The 17,123-nt window shown below is 45.5% G+C and overlaps 1 pseudogene; it reads right to left on the bottom strand.

The window, feature by feature from the left end:
* Positions 1-16,243: 16,243 nt before the first annotated feature.
* LOC103608598 lies at positions 16,244-16,629 on the bottom strand (annotated as a pseudogene).
* Positions 16,630-17,123: the final 494 nt, after the last annotated feature.

Consider the following 17,123-nt stretch of genomic DNA (forward strand, 5'->3'; position numbering starts at 1 on the left):
ATTCTTTTGATGTAAGCATTTATTGCAACAAACTTCTCTCTTAGTACTGCTTTTGCAGTGTCCCATAGGTTTTGGTATTATGTGTTTTTATTTTCATTCATTTCAAGATGTTTTTTTGATTTCTTGTTTAATTTCTTCTTGAAGCCATAGGTTTTTCAGGGGTACATTGTTTAATTGCCATGTAAATGTATAGTTCCCAAAGTTTTGCTTGTTATTGATCTCTAGTTTTAATCCACTGTGGTCTGAAAAAATACTTGATCTCAATTTTTAAAAATTTGTTGAGACTGACCTAATATGTGGTATATCCTTGAGAACATTCCATGTGCTGATGAGTAAAATGTGTATTCTGTAGTTGTTGGATGAAATGTTTTGTAGATGCCAAGTCTATTTAGTCTAAAGTGTAGTTTAAATCCTGTGTTTCTTTGTGGAATTGTTGCCTAGATTATCTGTCCAATGTTGAGAGAGGGGTGTTGAGGTCCCCAACTATTACTGTATTAGGATTTGTCTCTCTCTTTAAGTCTAATAGTGTTTGCTTTATATATCTGGGTGCTCTGATGTTGGGTGCATATATATTTTGATTGTTATATCCTCTTGCTGGATAGATACGTTATCATTACATTATGACTTTGCTTGTCTATTTTTATAGTTTTGGTTTAAAGTCTATATTATCCAAGATAGCAACTTCTGCTCATTTTTGGTTTCCATTTTCATGGTATATCTTTTTCCACTCATTCACTATTAGTCTGAGTCTTTCTATGGATGTGGTGAGTTTTTCGTAGGCAGCATATAGTTGGATCTAGGTTTTTTACTCTATTCAGCCAGTCTGTGTCTTTTGAGTGGGGTTATGCTCCTATAACAGCTCTGTGGTTTAAAGTCTATATTATCCCAGATAGCAACTTCTGCTCATTTTTGGTTTCCATTTTCATGGTACATCTTTTTCCACTCATTCACTATTAGTCTGAGTCTTTCTATGGATGTGGTGAGTTTTTCGTAGGCAGCATATAGTTGGATCTAGGATTTTTACTCTATTCAGCCAGTCTGTGTCTTTTGAGTGGGGTTATGCTCCTATAACAGCTCTGATTTCAAGATGGAGCTGTCCTGCATTGGTTTGGGTCTGGAGGGTGAGAGTGGCAAGTCCACTGTTCATGCTAGTGTTCTAAAACAATGCAGTGTATGGTTTCTAGGGTGCTCCCCACATGTGGCTCTGGGTTTGTTCTGCCAAAGGATCTGTAGGCATTTGTGGTGAGGATGGGTTTGGTGTGGATCCTCTGCCTACCTTTTTGCCACAAGGGAAAATTTGTCTTGCATTGATCCCAGTGTCAGAGACTTGGCAGCTGAGGCTGCGTGCCTCTCTCTCCTCTCTATACTACCATCCTGGATTTTTGTACTCCACAACAATCTCACCAGTCTCCTGCTTCACTCTGACACTCTTCCACTGATGCTTCTGTCACCATTTAGCTGCCTGTTAGTTGTTCTAGTCCATCCTTTTCTATGGGAGGAATATAACCTGGGCACCTCTCATCTACCATATTGCCCCACCTCCCTCCAAAAGCACAATTGTTCATGTGAATCTTATTTAAGCAAAGAGCCCAGGACTTTGGACTAGTGTGTGTGTGGGTGTGTGTGTATGAGGGAGGGGGGTACATAGTCCAGATTGGTTTATTAGATCAAGATTAGCAGCTGTTGTTATTTTTCAGAAGAGGACAACTGGGACAAGTGTAAGCCAGTATTGATAATGAGAAGGAGGAAGAAGTTTTTAAGCCAGGAGCAGAGGGGTCCTGGATAGGGAAGACCAGGATAGGTCCACACTGTGCATCTCTGCTTTTCTCCCAGCGTCATGGACTTTTGTATATGACTTTCCCACTGAGTTGTAGTTTCCCCCACAATCCCAACTTTCAGTTCCTGCTTTTCATTCAACTGTGTCTGATGAAGTGTTGGCAGCAGAAACAGTGCAACAAATGCACACAGAAACTAGGAAAGCAAGATCTTCCATTTCTGGCCATGACAGAATAACTGGAACCACTTATTTTCCCACTATAAACTACTAAAAAATAGAACAGATTATGTGAAACAACTGTGTTCAGACATTGCACAGAAGGTAGCATAAGACCATAATGACTGAGAGCAGAGAAATAATGAGGTGAGCCCCACTACCACCTTAGCTTTCTGCCTGGAGACACTTTCCAGACCTCAGTGCAAAAAGAGAGATTACACACAGAACACAGCAGTCTTGGTAAACAGAGGAGATGGAGATCATAGTTTAGAGAGACTGAGGCTGCTTTGCAAAGTAGAATAATGGAGAGGAAATAGCTATGCAAAGAAACCGCTCCAGAAATCTGCATGGGTGTCTCTTTGGGTCTTAGGCTAAAAACTAAGCTGTGCATTTTCAGAATGAAACTCCATAGGGTTGGGCAACAGCTACCTGTGAGCTCTGAGCTAAACAAAATTCCCAGAGCTCACACAGGGCTGGGAGATAGTTTAGTTCCAAACAGCCATAGTGGAGAGACCACGTTAAAATCCCAGGCTCTTTAGTAGAAACTTCATGAGGATCATGTCATTGTAGTAGGACTAAAGTAGAATAAAGGCTACTTTAGGACCACTCTAATAAAGCTTAATAACAAGCCTCCAAAAAATCCATTTGATCCTCAAATAACCTAACTTCCTGCTAGAGCAAAGTCCAATTCTATTTGAAGGAAAGCAACAAAATCCAGATGCTCAACAAAGTAAAATTTACAGTGTCCAGCACATAGTTAAAAATTACTATACATGCCAAGAAACAAGAAAGGGTGGCCTACAACCAGGACAAAAATTAGGCCTTAGAAACAGACTAAGAAACTTCCCTAGTTATATTTTTGTCTCTTATCCAAACCCTTCTTCTCATAATTAGCAATTTATTTTTTTCCCTGTCGGACTCTCTGAATATGATGTTACTCATGTTTATTTCCCACCTGATCTGCTTGACATCTAATTAACTAAGCATTTACAAAAAGCCCTTGAGAACAGCTGACAGGTTCTTCCTTGGAAGAGTCAAAGGCTGGGCTTGCTCACCCACAGCACACCAGAATAGTAAATACTAGATGAATTTCTTCCAGGGAGTTGATGTGTCCATTTCCTTTTCAGCCCCTCTGGGCTTTGTAAAAACAACTCCCATTCCCACCTCCCCACCCCATGCCAATAGTGATTTCAAAACAAAAGAATGAGAAACTGACATAGCAAATATTAACAAGCTTCCAGAAGAGGAAAGTAGGGAAATGCAAAAGTGAGACTCTTATTTGGATATTGCCTTGGTTTTCTCTAATTATTCTTGAGAAATTATGCCAAATTCTTTTCTTTTCTTTATTGAGTACATTAAAAATGACGCATTATTCAATAGCTATGATTTTATAAATGGCTACCTAGCATACCTACAGAATGTGGCAGTCACCATATACGTAGAATATATGCAGAGTATACATAGAATAACTTGTGCCAAGAACAAGTGGGAGATTTTTTCCATCAGAACTTCTAAGCAGTACTTTGGGAACTCATACTTTGTTCAGTTTCAGAAAAAATGTAATCAATTCAAATGCAGGTCTTTATCTTAAACGTCATTCTTCCCCTGCCCCCTCCCTGCCACACACACATGTAACACAAGGCTCTTTATGAGTTGGGTGCCAAAGCAAGTCTCAAACCAAAAGAAGGATGCTTGTTCACTCTCAAAATGTGCTGAGGCTCACTGATTTGCAGTGCCACACAATAGCTCCAAATGTTATAATGCTGTATCTCCTGGAGTTTAAGTGACTTCTGCAGTGCCTCTTACTCATGTCATTGTGTGGGTGGCAGTGTTCTGGCCAACAATGACCATGCACAATTTGAGATGGAGCAATTTTAATTACTGTCTCACTAGGTTCTGAGAGTTATCCAGAGCTGACAGCACAGGGCTGTGTATGGATGCTAATTAGAAGGGCAACTCAAATTATTTCCTAGATAATGAGGGAAAATGCCTGTGGTTTAACTTCTACCTACAGTTGTTCCCTGTGGGTTTTTTTGAGGGAAGTGATCACCTTCTCATTACTGCAAAGCCTTAATTTGGTGTGCGTTTTGTTGTTGCTTCTCTTAGGTATTCTATTAACATCATTGTTTAATTTCTGAGTCAAATGTGAAACATAAAGTTTCAGTAGTTAGCTAGTCTAACACTTCCCCCAATGTTTGAATTCCCTTGTCAGCATACCCTATATGTGTTTGTTCTCTGCTGGCAAGTTTCCAGACAGGGAACACACGAGCTCACTGGGAAACTCATTTTTTGATTTAAAAAGTTCTTTAAATTGAACTGAAGTCTCTCTCTTACTTATTGGTTCTAATTCTTCCTTCTGCCATAAAAGAAACAAGTCTACTTGGGTTTTCAAATGATAGCTCTTGATGTGTCATACTCTACCCCAGCCCCTACAACCACTCCCCAAGCCCTGTCAACCCCCAAGTGTCCTTTCCTTTAGCCAATATACTGCAATAGAATTCTGACCCTCTTGGCTCCTATTTCTTTTTGCTCCCCTTCTTTTACTGCTTTTTCGGTTTTTCCTCTATTCTTCCTTCCTCTCCTCCTTTTCTCTTTTCTTTCTTCCTTCCTTCCTTTCTCTTTCTTTCTTTCTAATTAAAAAACACATACAATTTGGAAATATTGTTCAGAAACACCATCACATACCTTCATGATTCCCTACTATCTCTTTGGAAGTACACTCAAATCTGCTCTTAGTAAGAGTTGCTTTCTTGCTCCATAAAAATAGAACCTTAGGTCCTACTTATCTAAGGAATCATGGTAAAATGTTTGCTTTGGGATATTACTTTTTACAGAATGTCAATATCTACTGGAGCCGGACCTCAACTTTCCATTTCATGACACATCTGATTTTTTCTGAGAACAAAATGGAGCTGAGCATCAAGGCAATTACGTGGTTTGGTTCAGATGGCAAAATTTGGGGTCTAATGTAGCAGCTGCTAATAAAACAGTATTGCATTAACATGAGGCTTTCTGGTAAGTGTCCTGTGCCTCAATGTTATCGTGCATTGTGCAGATGTGGCCTTTGACTGTACACCAAGCTTAGTGACCTCCTCACCCCCTAAGATGTGGTGTTTCTCTTTTCTTTCTTTTTTTATTGGTTATGAATATTCATGAGACACGAGGCTGATTGTCCCCCCTCATGCCCTAGTTGTGATGGACAGATCCATACTGGCAGCATGCCCATTACCACAAATTGTGATTGTGCCCTGTCTCCCCCACTCAATTATCCCTAACCTCCCACCTCCTTCCCTTTGCCCCCCTCCAACTTTGTATCCTGAGGTCTGCTCTCTCCCTCTGCAAGTCCGACTCATGTCTGTGATCTTTCTTTCCTTCCTTCTTTCTCTCTTAGCTCCCACTTATGAGTGAGCACATGCAGTTTTTATCCTTCTGTGCTGTGCTTACTTCACTCAACATAAGTTTCTCCAAGCTCATCCATGTTGTTGCAAATGGGAGAATTTCATTCTATTTTATGGCAGAGGAGTATTCCATGGTATATATCTATACCACATTTTCCTTATCCAATCATCCATTGGTGGACATTTAGGTTGGTTCCATGTCTTGGCTATTGTAAACAGAGCTGCAATGAACATGGGAGTGCAGGGATCCCTTCAACATGATGATTTCCATTCCTCTGGGTATATACCCAGAAGTGGGATTGCTGGATCATATGGAAGATCTATGTGTAGTTGTTTGAGAAACCTCCATACTGTTTTCCATAGTGGTTGTACTAATTTACAGTTCTCTTTTAATTTACATAGACTGGGATCCTAGAAACTAACCATCTACCTGCAGGTAGGTACATTATTCAACAGAGGAGGCAACTGCTACACTTTTTATGAAAAACTGACATTGTAATTGTAAAAATAATTTACAAGTGGATTTAATGTGTTTTATTATTGCTTGTGATATTGATTGCTGTCTTAGTTTGTTTTCTGTTGCTATCACAGAATAGAGACAGGGTAATTTATAAAGGAAAGAGGTTTATTTAGCTTATGATTCTGGAGGCTGGGAGGCCCAAGATTGGATAGCTGCATCTGGTGGGCTTCTGGTGAGGGCCTCATGCTGCATCACAACATGGCAGAAAAGCAGAAAGGGAAGCTGGCATGTGTAAAGAGACATGGGACAAAGGAGGCTGGCCCACTTTATAACAACCCACTCTCACAATGACTACCCCAGTCTTGTAAGGAAGACATTAATCCATTGTAACAACCTCATCACTTCTTAAAGACCCCACTTCCCAATACCATGGCATCAGCAATTAAGTTTTAACATGGATTTTGGTGGGGATAAACCACATCCAAACCATAGCAATGGTATATTAACCCACTTTCTTCTTTCTACAGGAAACAATCCACAAAGGCTGCATTTTCCCCTCAGATCACAGCAAAGAGTAGATATAAATGCACATTTATTTATTTACATACATATACTTGGAGAAATTGGACAGCCATATCCCTACATTTTCCAAAATGACATAATGGGCATCAATAATAGGTTAAAGTCGTGGCTCTGAGCCATCAGACAGAAATTGAAGTTTCAGCCCAGCTGCGTGTGCTCAAACACTCAGGCTGATGAAGGCAGGCCATGGAATTTAAACCAGCACATCACAGTGCTTGGCATTCAGCCTGCATCCCCCGAGACAGAAAAACAGTGTGCTAATGAGGGAGAAAGTTGAATAACATAAAGCTCCATTTTACAGGTTTCAGACATTAGCTGGATGGATGGAGTGTCATAACTGGCTCAAGGGCTGAAGGTGAGCGAGGGAACAGACCAGGAGCAAATGAATCTGTCATGAAAGAGATGCCAGGCACAGATAGATTCCACTCAAAAGGAAGGAGACCTGTGAGAAGGGACTTGTAATCACTGTTACTGGCCCTTGCTGAGAGCAGTGTCCGTGTTCAGTAGCGTGGGGTGCAAAATCTAACTAAAACTTGCCAAAGAAAAAAAGGAATACATTGGCTTAAGTAAATGAAAAGCCAAGAGCAGGGTTTTGGCAAGTTTTAGTCCAGAACCCAAGTGATATCACCCATGTTATGGCTCTGATTTCCTCTGCGTGGGCTCTACCCACAAGCAGAGGCCCTTTTTCTGCCATTAAGAAGGCTGCAGCTCTTCTGGGTTCCCTTTCCACCCTTACAGCAACCCCAGCCAAAAGAGAAGCTCTCTTTTTCAATGGTTCCAACAGAAGTTCTGGAATTGAGTCTGAGTAGCTCTGATGGGTCTGCTCTGGGCCACACGTTCATCCTTTAACCAATCACTATGGTCAGAGAGATGCAATAGTCTGACTGGCAGGCTGGGTCATGTGCTCACCTCTGAAGCGGAGGTGGAGTCAGCCCCACGTTTATCACTTGGGCAAAGGAAAGGATGAGTGGCTCCCCAAGAAAAGTTAAATTCTATCAAGGAGAAAATGGTGCAGGACAGCAAACAAAAATAGGTAACCACCTCAGGTGAACAAAACTGGTTGGAGGGAGGAGGGCAGAGTTTATGAAGGGCAAGGGACCCCTAAATCCAGCACTCCAGATGAACACACACAGTCTGAGGACTCTGTAACAGATTAGAGCTCTGCTCTTGCCATCCGTCATTTTGACCGTGGCCCTTGTTGAGGAACGATGGCTCCCAAGTTGGTCTTGTAAGAGAATAAATGCATGAGATTATCAAGGACAATTAGAAATGAATTTGTCCTCATCGGGAGTCAGTCAGATATTCTGAGGACAGATAATGTTTCAAATATGTAGTGATTGCCTTTAATTATTCTTGACAGCTTGTGTGTGTTCATGTTTTCTTTACTGATCTTAGTAGTGAAACTGCTGTTATGATTCATTATTTATGAGGTAAGTTTCCAATGTGAACTTGTAAAGTTGCAGATATTTCTGTGTTATTTTCTGTTTTATTAGAAGTGTCAGGGATCATCGTTTCTAAGTTTAATTATATTGATGCCTCTCCCAAGTATTCTATTCCACTTAATGTTAGACAACTGGGAGAGATTGTTCAGAAAGTCAGAGAGCAGACAAGAGCCTTTTAGCTGAATTCATTTAAAAGACCATAGCATGGAAGTGTCTTCTCTCTAGAATCACCATTAGTCACTCCTACTAACTCATAGCAATTCTCTCTCTGAGCAGAAGTTCCTATGAGACAAGACCCCACCATGTGGCAATTTAACTGAGAAAAAAATTGGGATAATGTTTACAAAACAAAGAGGTCTAGCGACTCCCAGGCAGCAGTCCAGTGTCACATGGAAGAGACCAAGCCTGGCTATTGGTAATAGGCCTGACTGGCACTGCCAAAGGTGCCATTTTAACCTGAACACTCTGCTTTATGACTACCCACTCCACTCCTAACCCAGCTATTCACCCCACAAATGCCTGACTACAGATATAAGGGAGTGAGAGAGAATATGAAGTCTTTTCCTATTAATGAAATTACAATTGGTCAGATTCCCAAGCTTTCACACCCATTTTTTTATATGAGTCCTAAAACAACCCTGTGAGTTAGGTAGGACAGGTATCATTGCCATGTTACAGATGATGAGATAAGGCTGGTCCAGGGTCACAAAGCTATCTTGGAGCCACTATTCAATATTGCTTGGGGAGCCCATCTCAAAGGGATTAAAAACAATTGAAGGTCTGCCCTGCAGACACTGGTCAGTCAAGACCGTCTGCACGTTCAGGACAGGTAACACGTCTGCTCTCCCACTATCTCACAGAGCCTGATCTCAAACCCTAGGCCTATTTGAAGCCACTGCCCCTCATCCCTTCCAAGGAGTCAATGGATAAGATCCTGTATTAGTCCGCTTCTGTTGCTTACAACAGAAATACCTGAAATTGGGTAATTTGTAAGAAAACAAAATTTATTGCTTACAGTTTTGGAGGCTAGGAAGTCTAAAGTCCAGGGAACACATGTGTTGAGAGCCTGGTTGGTGACTCTTCACAGTAAAGCAGAGTGTCACATGGCAAGAATGATGGAGCAGAGACACTCTCATGTGCCCTTTCAAAGCCATCAGAACCACACCCATGACCACAATTAAACCATCAACATGTCAACCCATTTACTAGGCACGGTCCTCACAATCTAATCACCTCTTCAAGGCCCTACCTCTCAATTACCATAATAGGATTTCCCACCCTCTTAACACTTTCACAGTGGGGGTTAAGTTTCTAATACATGGACTTTGGGGGACACAATTCAATCCAAGGCAATAGCCAAACGGAACTTGAATATGTCCATTGCAATAGGAACCCAAAGTTTATGCAAGTAAAAGGCTTCGTTAAGACACCAGCCACCCTCTAGCACATTCTTTTCTGTGAGTCAGATAAGCCAACTTCTTTGTTTCAGTGTAGTCTCCACTTTACCCCTTCTTTTATTTATTTGTCAAGTTAGTTACTCACTCTTTGGGCTGAATTACATTACCTACAGGAGGGCCCAGTGGTCCAAAGTAGGAAAATGTATTTGTGAACTGTGCCAGAAATGCTGCAGTGTATACAACTCAAACCCTGCCCTATCTTCTCCCTGACATGTGACTCAGATTGTTGGTTGGTCTTCTGTGAACCTCAGATCGTTCTCTTTAGGGAATTAAGCCACAGAGTGTTAGTTCAATTTTTAATCATGGCTTTTACTACTGTTAGTCAAAAGTAGAAAAGAGAAGAGACTAAGGGCATGAAAGACTCGTGCCTATGGGATTTAGAACAGGACAAAACTTCAAAAATCATCTTGTTCAAAGTGTCATGGTGAGTGATCAGTCATAATTCTTTCTCCAAGGTTAGTCAGTAAGAAATGGTAAAAATAAGAGCCAATATTTCTCAGGTACTCGTCAGGCGCCAAGCACTTTTTCTGGGTATTTTACATGTATTGATTTGTTTAATTCTCATAGTAACCCTCTGAGATGAGTATTGTCATCATCACCATTTTACAGATGAACAAACTGAGGGTAAGAGAGGCCTTGCCCAAGGCCACATGATACAGCCGGCATATAAATATGTGGGCACGAATCTGAGTTTGAGCTAAGATCTGACTAATTCTAGAGCTGTCACTCTTACCCACTCGGCTATATTTTTTCAACCAAAACTGAGCTAAAAAATATACTTATATATATGGGAGTAAGGGGCAATATTCTGAAGAGCAAGATAAAGCCACCTATACAACGCCATTGAGCACACGCCTTCCATTGTCATCTGCATGAGATGTGGCAACTACAAACGTAAGTGGGCAAGACACGTCAAGTTACTTTATTTTCTTTAAACCAAATTAACTTTGACTCCTAGTCCCCACCTTAATCCCACTGGCCTGGCAAAGAAGTCAGGCTCAGTGAATTGCGGATCTGCCCCTACCCGGCTTCATGGAAGGGCTCTGGGGTCTTACAAGAAGGAGAATATGTGGTTTTCATTCCTCACCGGCTTACTCATTGCCAAACCTCCGTAGGTTCCTTAGGGGGCAGAAGTTCTGCTGCTTTCTTGCCCTCCTTGCATCCATCCATCTTTGTTGAGGTTGGGGGTCTCAAGACCTAGGGTCCCTCCTCTCTAGGCGGACCATACAGCCAAACCTCCACCCCCTCCCACATCACCCAGAGATCCTCCTATCCTAGTTCCCTGTCCCCTTCTCAAGTGAGCTGCATAAGTGTAGGCATCTGTTTTGTCCCCAGGGCCTAAATCAGAGCCAGACACACAGATTATGCTACTTCTGCTCCCCCCACCTCCAGAAGACCCCCCCGCCTCCCTGCCCAGCTCAGTGTCTGGGGGACGGAGGGACCCAGAGAAGAGGACAGCAAAACCTCTCATTCTTTTTGATTCTCTTTCAGCAGCAAAGACAGAATGCAAACTAATATCTCAATGAATTATCCTGCCCTCCATGGAGCAACCACTGGGGGTTCAGCATTATTTACCCACCTTTTAGCTAGGGGTGCAGAGGGGCATGAGAGTGAAGATAATTGTAAAGATTTCAAAGGTCCTTCCTACTGAAGTGACAAGGTTTGGGAGGTTCTTCCCTCCAGCCCCAGGATAATGAGATAGCATTTGCACACCTAAATGGATTTTTCTTTGTTGGCAATGCTCCTTAGTTCCACCAAAGAGCTCAGCTTCAGTGTGGGGGAGGCAGATGCCCTTCCGCTGCAGCCTGCCAGACTCAGCAGCCATCAGCACCAGAGGCCCCACAATACGCCACAGAGGGAGACACACAGAGACAGACACACAGAGGGGCAGAGACCCACTGGCAGAAGGAGAGAAATGAGCCTAGAAGTCACAGTCACAAAGTGATGTGCAGAGACCCAGAAATGACACCCCAAAGGACAGAGACAGAGACAGAAACAAAAAAGAAAGCAGCAAGAGTTAGAAGCCATCAGGGCTGAACTTTAAATGAAATGTTCTATCATTCCCCAAACTTAACTAATTTCAAATCAGTAGCTACAACACTTACGCCCCTTGGGAAAGAATGATTTCATGGGTGGGCTGGCCACTGCAAACTTGCCTGACGGCATCTGGCTGCTCCCAAGGTTACATACTCGTACTTGCTATCCATTGCCACCCTCCAGCCCGAAACATCTCTCCAAATGCACTTGGTGTTGGTTTAAAAGCTACCGTGGCCTCTTCTTTTCTGGCCATTCTGGTAAACGCCTCTCAGTTTGCAGGTATGTTTTAATCCACAGGCCTGCAGCTCTAAGTGTGCAATTGACAATTTCTTTAAAGATTTTTGTAAATCAAATTGAAATAAATTATAACTTATGAGAATGGATTGGGGCATTTGCTTTATAAACGAATGTGACAGTCAACACTTAGGTTTAAAAAAGATTTTTGTTTACTTGGTTGGTTTGCTTCGTTTAATATAAATAACCTCCTTCCAGGTACCTGGGTTTGGTGGATTTGTTATTACTTTTGTCTCTTTCCCCACAGCCCACGCGAGGTAGCTTTGAACTTCCTGAAACGCTTTCAGGAGAACAAGCATTCCATATCCTATAATTAGGAAAAGAGGGTAGATTTTATTTCCAGATTTTATTTTATTTGAGCGGGCCCTCAGGGAACTCTGGCATAATTAGAACAACGAGGTACCAGGGATCAGGAGTTCTCTGGCTTTTAGCTGTCACCTTGGTAGGTGAGAACAGAATAGGTTGATGCTGCCATTTGGTAATCCAGCAATCTACCTATCGAGGGCCCTCGGGGACAGGGCTGTGAGTGAGGCAGGGGATCCCTGCTGCCAGGAGGCCTGCACTCTAGAAAAAGCAGAAAGGGGAAAAAATGTGTGTGTTAATTTCCTAGGGCTGCTGTATCAAAGTATCACAGACGCAGTGGCTTAAACAACAGAAATGTCTTCTCCCACAGTTCTGGAGCTTGAAGTCCAAGATCAAAGTGTCGGCAGGGGTGGTTCCTTCTGAGGGTCATGAGCGAGAATCTGCTCCAGGCCTCTTTCTGTGGCTTGTCTCCAAATAAGGGTATAAGGTTAGGACTCTCATGTGACTGCAGGGGGGGGAAGAGAGACAATTCAACCCATAAGAATACATGAATGTATGACTAATGTAATTGTGACATGAAGAAACTTAATGGGAAAAATATGGTAGAAAAATAGTTGTGTGTGTTGGTGGGGGGAGGGCAGGAGTTGGGGAGCTGGCACACGGCGAGGGACACTCTGACGAGGTGGTATCCACGCTGAGGCCTGAGGCAGGAGCAGCCCGGCCAGGAAAGGGCTGTGCAGGCGGAGGGCACAGGTGCTGACTGAGCCGAGAGGAGGCGCCTGAGCGAGGCGGGGAGCCCAGCTGCAAACACGCAACGATGTGGGTGAGCCTCAGAGACGGAAAGAACTGCAAACCCAAAGTCCACGCTCTGTGTGCTTGTGTTTCTACGACATCCTATGAAAAGCAAAACATGAACGGCAGAGAGCAGACCCAGGGTGGCCCAGGCAGGGGATGGGAGGAGGGGAAGGGAGCTAAGGAGCAAAAAGACACCTTTCAGAGGGAACTGTCCTGTGTCTTGAGTGTGATGATGGTTCCATGATTATATACAATTATCAAAGTTCAAAAAACTGTGCACTTAACAAAGGTGACATTTGTGTTCTGTAAATAATGCCTTAGTAAAAAACATGGACGCATGGACGCGCTCTGGCTCGAGTGGAGAATGGGTTACAGGGGCAGAAGTGACATGGCACTTGCAGGTAGGAGACGTCACAGGGGTGGAGGTGAGCCAGCAGCGAGGTGGCGGGAGTCCTTGGAAGGTGGGAGCAAGAGGAGTTGCTGATGGATTGGAGGAAGGAATCAGAAAAAGAAAGAATCAAGGGAGGCGCCCGGGATTCGGGGCTTGAGCAGATGAGCTGACAGCGTCCCGCAGCGCAGAGCTGCTGCTGTGAACCATCAACCCAGCATAACACAGCGTCATCGTTTCCTCCCTTCCAGGGAGGAGCCCACCCCAGGAACAGCCAGGCAAAATCGCCTCCTCTCCATTGTGTCCACCAGGGAGGACAGGAGACAGGAGCAGGGGCCCCCAGGCCACGTAAGCCTAGGTGCCCCAGTCCTCATCTGGGGTGGGACGTGGGACTCAGATGAACAAGGACACCAGGCTCACCCCATATGCCACTAACCTAAGGGAGGACTCTGCTTTGAGAAACACTGCAGCTGGGAGAAAGGGAACGACACACAACGCGCCCTTCCCCCGCCCCGTCCCCCCTCCGCCCACTGCACCAATCACACCGCAGTGGACGTTGAACCTGGAATCAGACACAGGCTCTGTCTTAACCTGAACATACTGGGCTGGGGCTGCCTGGAATCCCGATGCCACTTGCAACGGTCCAGTTTGCTGAGAATCACTTCTCCCTACCAGATGCTCAGGACACACAGGCCACCTGTGGGGCCACCAGTGGGTTCATCAGGAGATGAGCCCAGTGGGGCTACCAGAGAGGGGCCCTGCGCGAGGCTGCAGCCCTCCCAGCCCAGCCTACGAGCGGCCTCCCCAGAAATCCCCACTCAAGGCGGGGACTGTGCAGAGGCTGGAACCGGGTGAGGGAGCCCAGGCTGGTGGGTCAGTGCCTGGAGAGTGAAGAGGATCCCAGAGGGCGCGCCTGAGGCAGGTTTCAGCCTCTTTCCTGGGAGGTGGCTGAGCTCCCAGGAGAGGCAGCCGCAGGGAGAGGAGTGAGCTGGGTCAGCAGGTGCACGGGAGTCCTGCATCAAGTTCAGGACTGCAGAGACTCTCCTCCCCCACAGGGTCCCCAAGCCCATGCAGACTCCCTGTTCTCCGAAGGTCAGCACTACTGGGCAGAGGAAGCACAGACAAGCGGGTCCTCAGTTGCCGTCTCCAGTGCCCTCTTCGGCCTCACTCACAGCTGCCACCTCCTCCTGCTCCCCGCACTGGCCTCCTGCTGACCTTGGCGTCTGCAGCATCCTTGGGCCTCCCTCTGCCCCCGGGAACCTCACACTCACTGGCCAGCTTTGCACCTCGGATGTCCACATGGGGCCCAGTGCCCGTGCTCCCACCTGCTCAGCCTCGGGCTGGGTGGTGACCTGTGGAGGGAGGACCTCGGATGCTCAGCTGTAGCCTGGAAAGCTCCCCAGCTGGCTCTCCAGATCCCCAGGCGGATCCTCAGCTTGGGCTGTTGTCCTCCCAGCCCCCACATCTCCCCAAATCTTCATCCCCCCTTCTGACTACCCAGGTTCAACATTCCCATTTCCGTTCCCAGGTTCCATTTCCCCTGCACATCACTGTCCTTGGGACGCATCTACTTGCTTCTGGAACAATAATCTATTAGCGAGATTCCAGCTGACTGCAAAACACAAAGATGCAATCAAGGAACAAGGCTCTGTTCTTTGTTTCTTAATGTTCTTTCATTCAGCAAAGACTAAGTGAGCCTCTGCTATGTGCCAGGTTCCATTCTAGTGCTGGGGACACAGACAAGTCAAAACAGATCATGTCCCTCCTCAAGGGGCACAGGGTATGGAGTGAATGGAGGCCTCATTGAACCTGTCTGAGAAATACAGAGGCAGCCGCTGTGATTGACAGCAGGCTGCCACAGGTGTTAGTCTCCACCCCTTCTGCATCTCCACTAAAATGACAATAGTCAGAGACCACAAGAAAATTAGAATAAAAATAGCGGAAGGAAGATTGGTTTCAGCAATGTTTCAGAAGATAAAAATTCAGACGGACACCAACTCCAACCATCTTTCTCTGCTCCGATGCGTGCCTGCACAGAGAGCAGCTGATAAGAAACAAGCAGACTTGAGCTGCAGAGTCCCACCCAGAAAAGCTGGAAACCGACTACCCCAGACAGGGTAATTTGCGCCCTGCAGCAAGTTCATTGCAGGCCAGCACTGTGTGTAGCGGTCAAATGTGCAGGCTCTGGGGAGAGACCGCTGGGTTCAAATCCCATTCTCTGCTCACTGCTGTGTGATGCAGCTCAAGTTTCTGAACCTCTCTGGGCCTCGTTTTTCTTCATCTGCACACTGGGGATAGCAATAGTGCCTTTCTCACAATGCTGTGTTGAGTGTGACTGGGATAACCCAAGATGAGCTCTGAGCACAGCCCCAGACCCAGGTGAGCGCTCAGTAAGTGGCAGCTACTGTCATCGCTATTTGGTTCTCTCTCTGCTCAGAGGGTCTTCCAGAGCAGCCACTCCACACCTTCTCCCCAGACCGGAGGAGGACAGACGGATCCTAGTGCCATCACCCCAGGATCACTGGGAAGCTGTATGGCCTCCCTTTGTTTGAGTTAATAAATCCCTTTCCTGACAGAAGCTTAAAAAAAGAAAAACATTGAAAAAACTGCTTTTTTCTGCCTTCTCTTCCACATCTCCAAGACAGAACGCTTCTCAATGGATTCCCAAATCACACAGCTTCAGGAGATCAGGCTGCCAGGAAGAGCACGAGGCAGCACCATTCCAGCCCCTGCATGTCACCATGTGGAAACTGAGTCCTCGGGGGGAGGGGGCAACACTCCGGGGATGCCTGTGTCCCTGAGGCACTGCCCCCATCTTTGCCCCTCCATGTTGCTTCCCATGCAAAACTAATCACAACCCAGGGAGACAGGCAAAGCCAAGGGGGTTCTCCTGAGATGCCAGGCCTGTTGTCTCAAACCACTCCTGTGTACTCCACGCCTGGCTCCCTCGTCGTGTGGCTCTGAGCCCTCCAAAGCCCCAGAGACAAGAGAGTGTCCTTCTGAGCATTGATGATTGTCCACCACAATGAGGCATCTGGACACCCAACTGCTAGAGGCACAGGGGAGAACAATTCAAGTTTGTCCCAAGGAGGAATTACAAGGTAAGAGCAGAGCAGCAGGATGCCCCAGTCACAGCAGCACTCGTGTCACCAGCTGGATGGCCTTCCCCAAGTGCAGATTCTCAGGCTTGTCTGGACCCAATACCCCCAACTTTTGTGCTGAGAAGTCCTGGCTCTGCTCCTAGGGCTGACTCCAGTTCTCCTGAGAACCTGCTTCCCGGCCTTTGCCTGTCCTTGGGCCTACAGTAGGCCCCAGTGGAAGTCCATTTGGTACCTTAGAGGCTCCTCTAAGCAGCTGGGGGAAGAATGCTGACCTAACCCCCGGGACCCTTCCATGGCCTCCAGGCCATTCTGCTTTCTCTGCTCCTCCTGGAATCTGGGGGGTTCTGGCCCCCAGGAGCGCAGCCCTTCCTCCTGACATCAAGACAAGAGATGGCAATTCTATGCCACAGATGCAGCACCACACAAGCTTCAGCAGGGCGCAAGAAGCATGGGCTCTGCTGTCTCACAGGACTGGATGCTGCTGTCTTGCTCTCATAAGCTGTGTGACCTTGGGCAGGTGGCTTGCCTTCTCTGATCCCCAGTTTGTCCATCTATAAAGTGGTAGAAATTGTAAGAACAACCCCATTATTACTTTTGCACACTATACCAAATGCTGCTCAAAATCCTGGCACTACATTCTTAGAAAGAATCCTCTAGACAAGGTAGGCCAGGGAGTGCAGAATTCAACTATCAAACATTTTAAACAAAAATGGTCACAACAGTACTTTTCCAGAAAACCCACATATGTAGAACAGCCCATGCTCCAAACACAGTGACAGATTACTCTGAACAAAAACAATGGCTAACATTTATCGAACATTTACTACGTACTAAGCACTTTCCGTACACACCTTCTGCATTGAATCCTTACAC

Source organism: Galeopterus variegatus, unplaced genomic scaffold, assembly GCF_000696425.1.
Source record: "Galeopterus variegatus unplaced genomic scaffold, G_variegatus-3.0.2 Scaffold8621, whole genome shotgun sequence".
In the NCBI taxonomy this organism is placed as follows: Eukaryota; Metazoa; Chordata; class Mammalia; order Dermoptera; family Cynocephalidae; genus Galeopterus; species Galeopterus variegatus.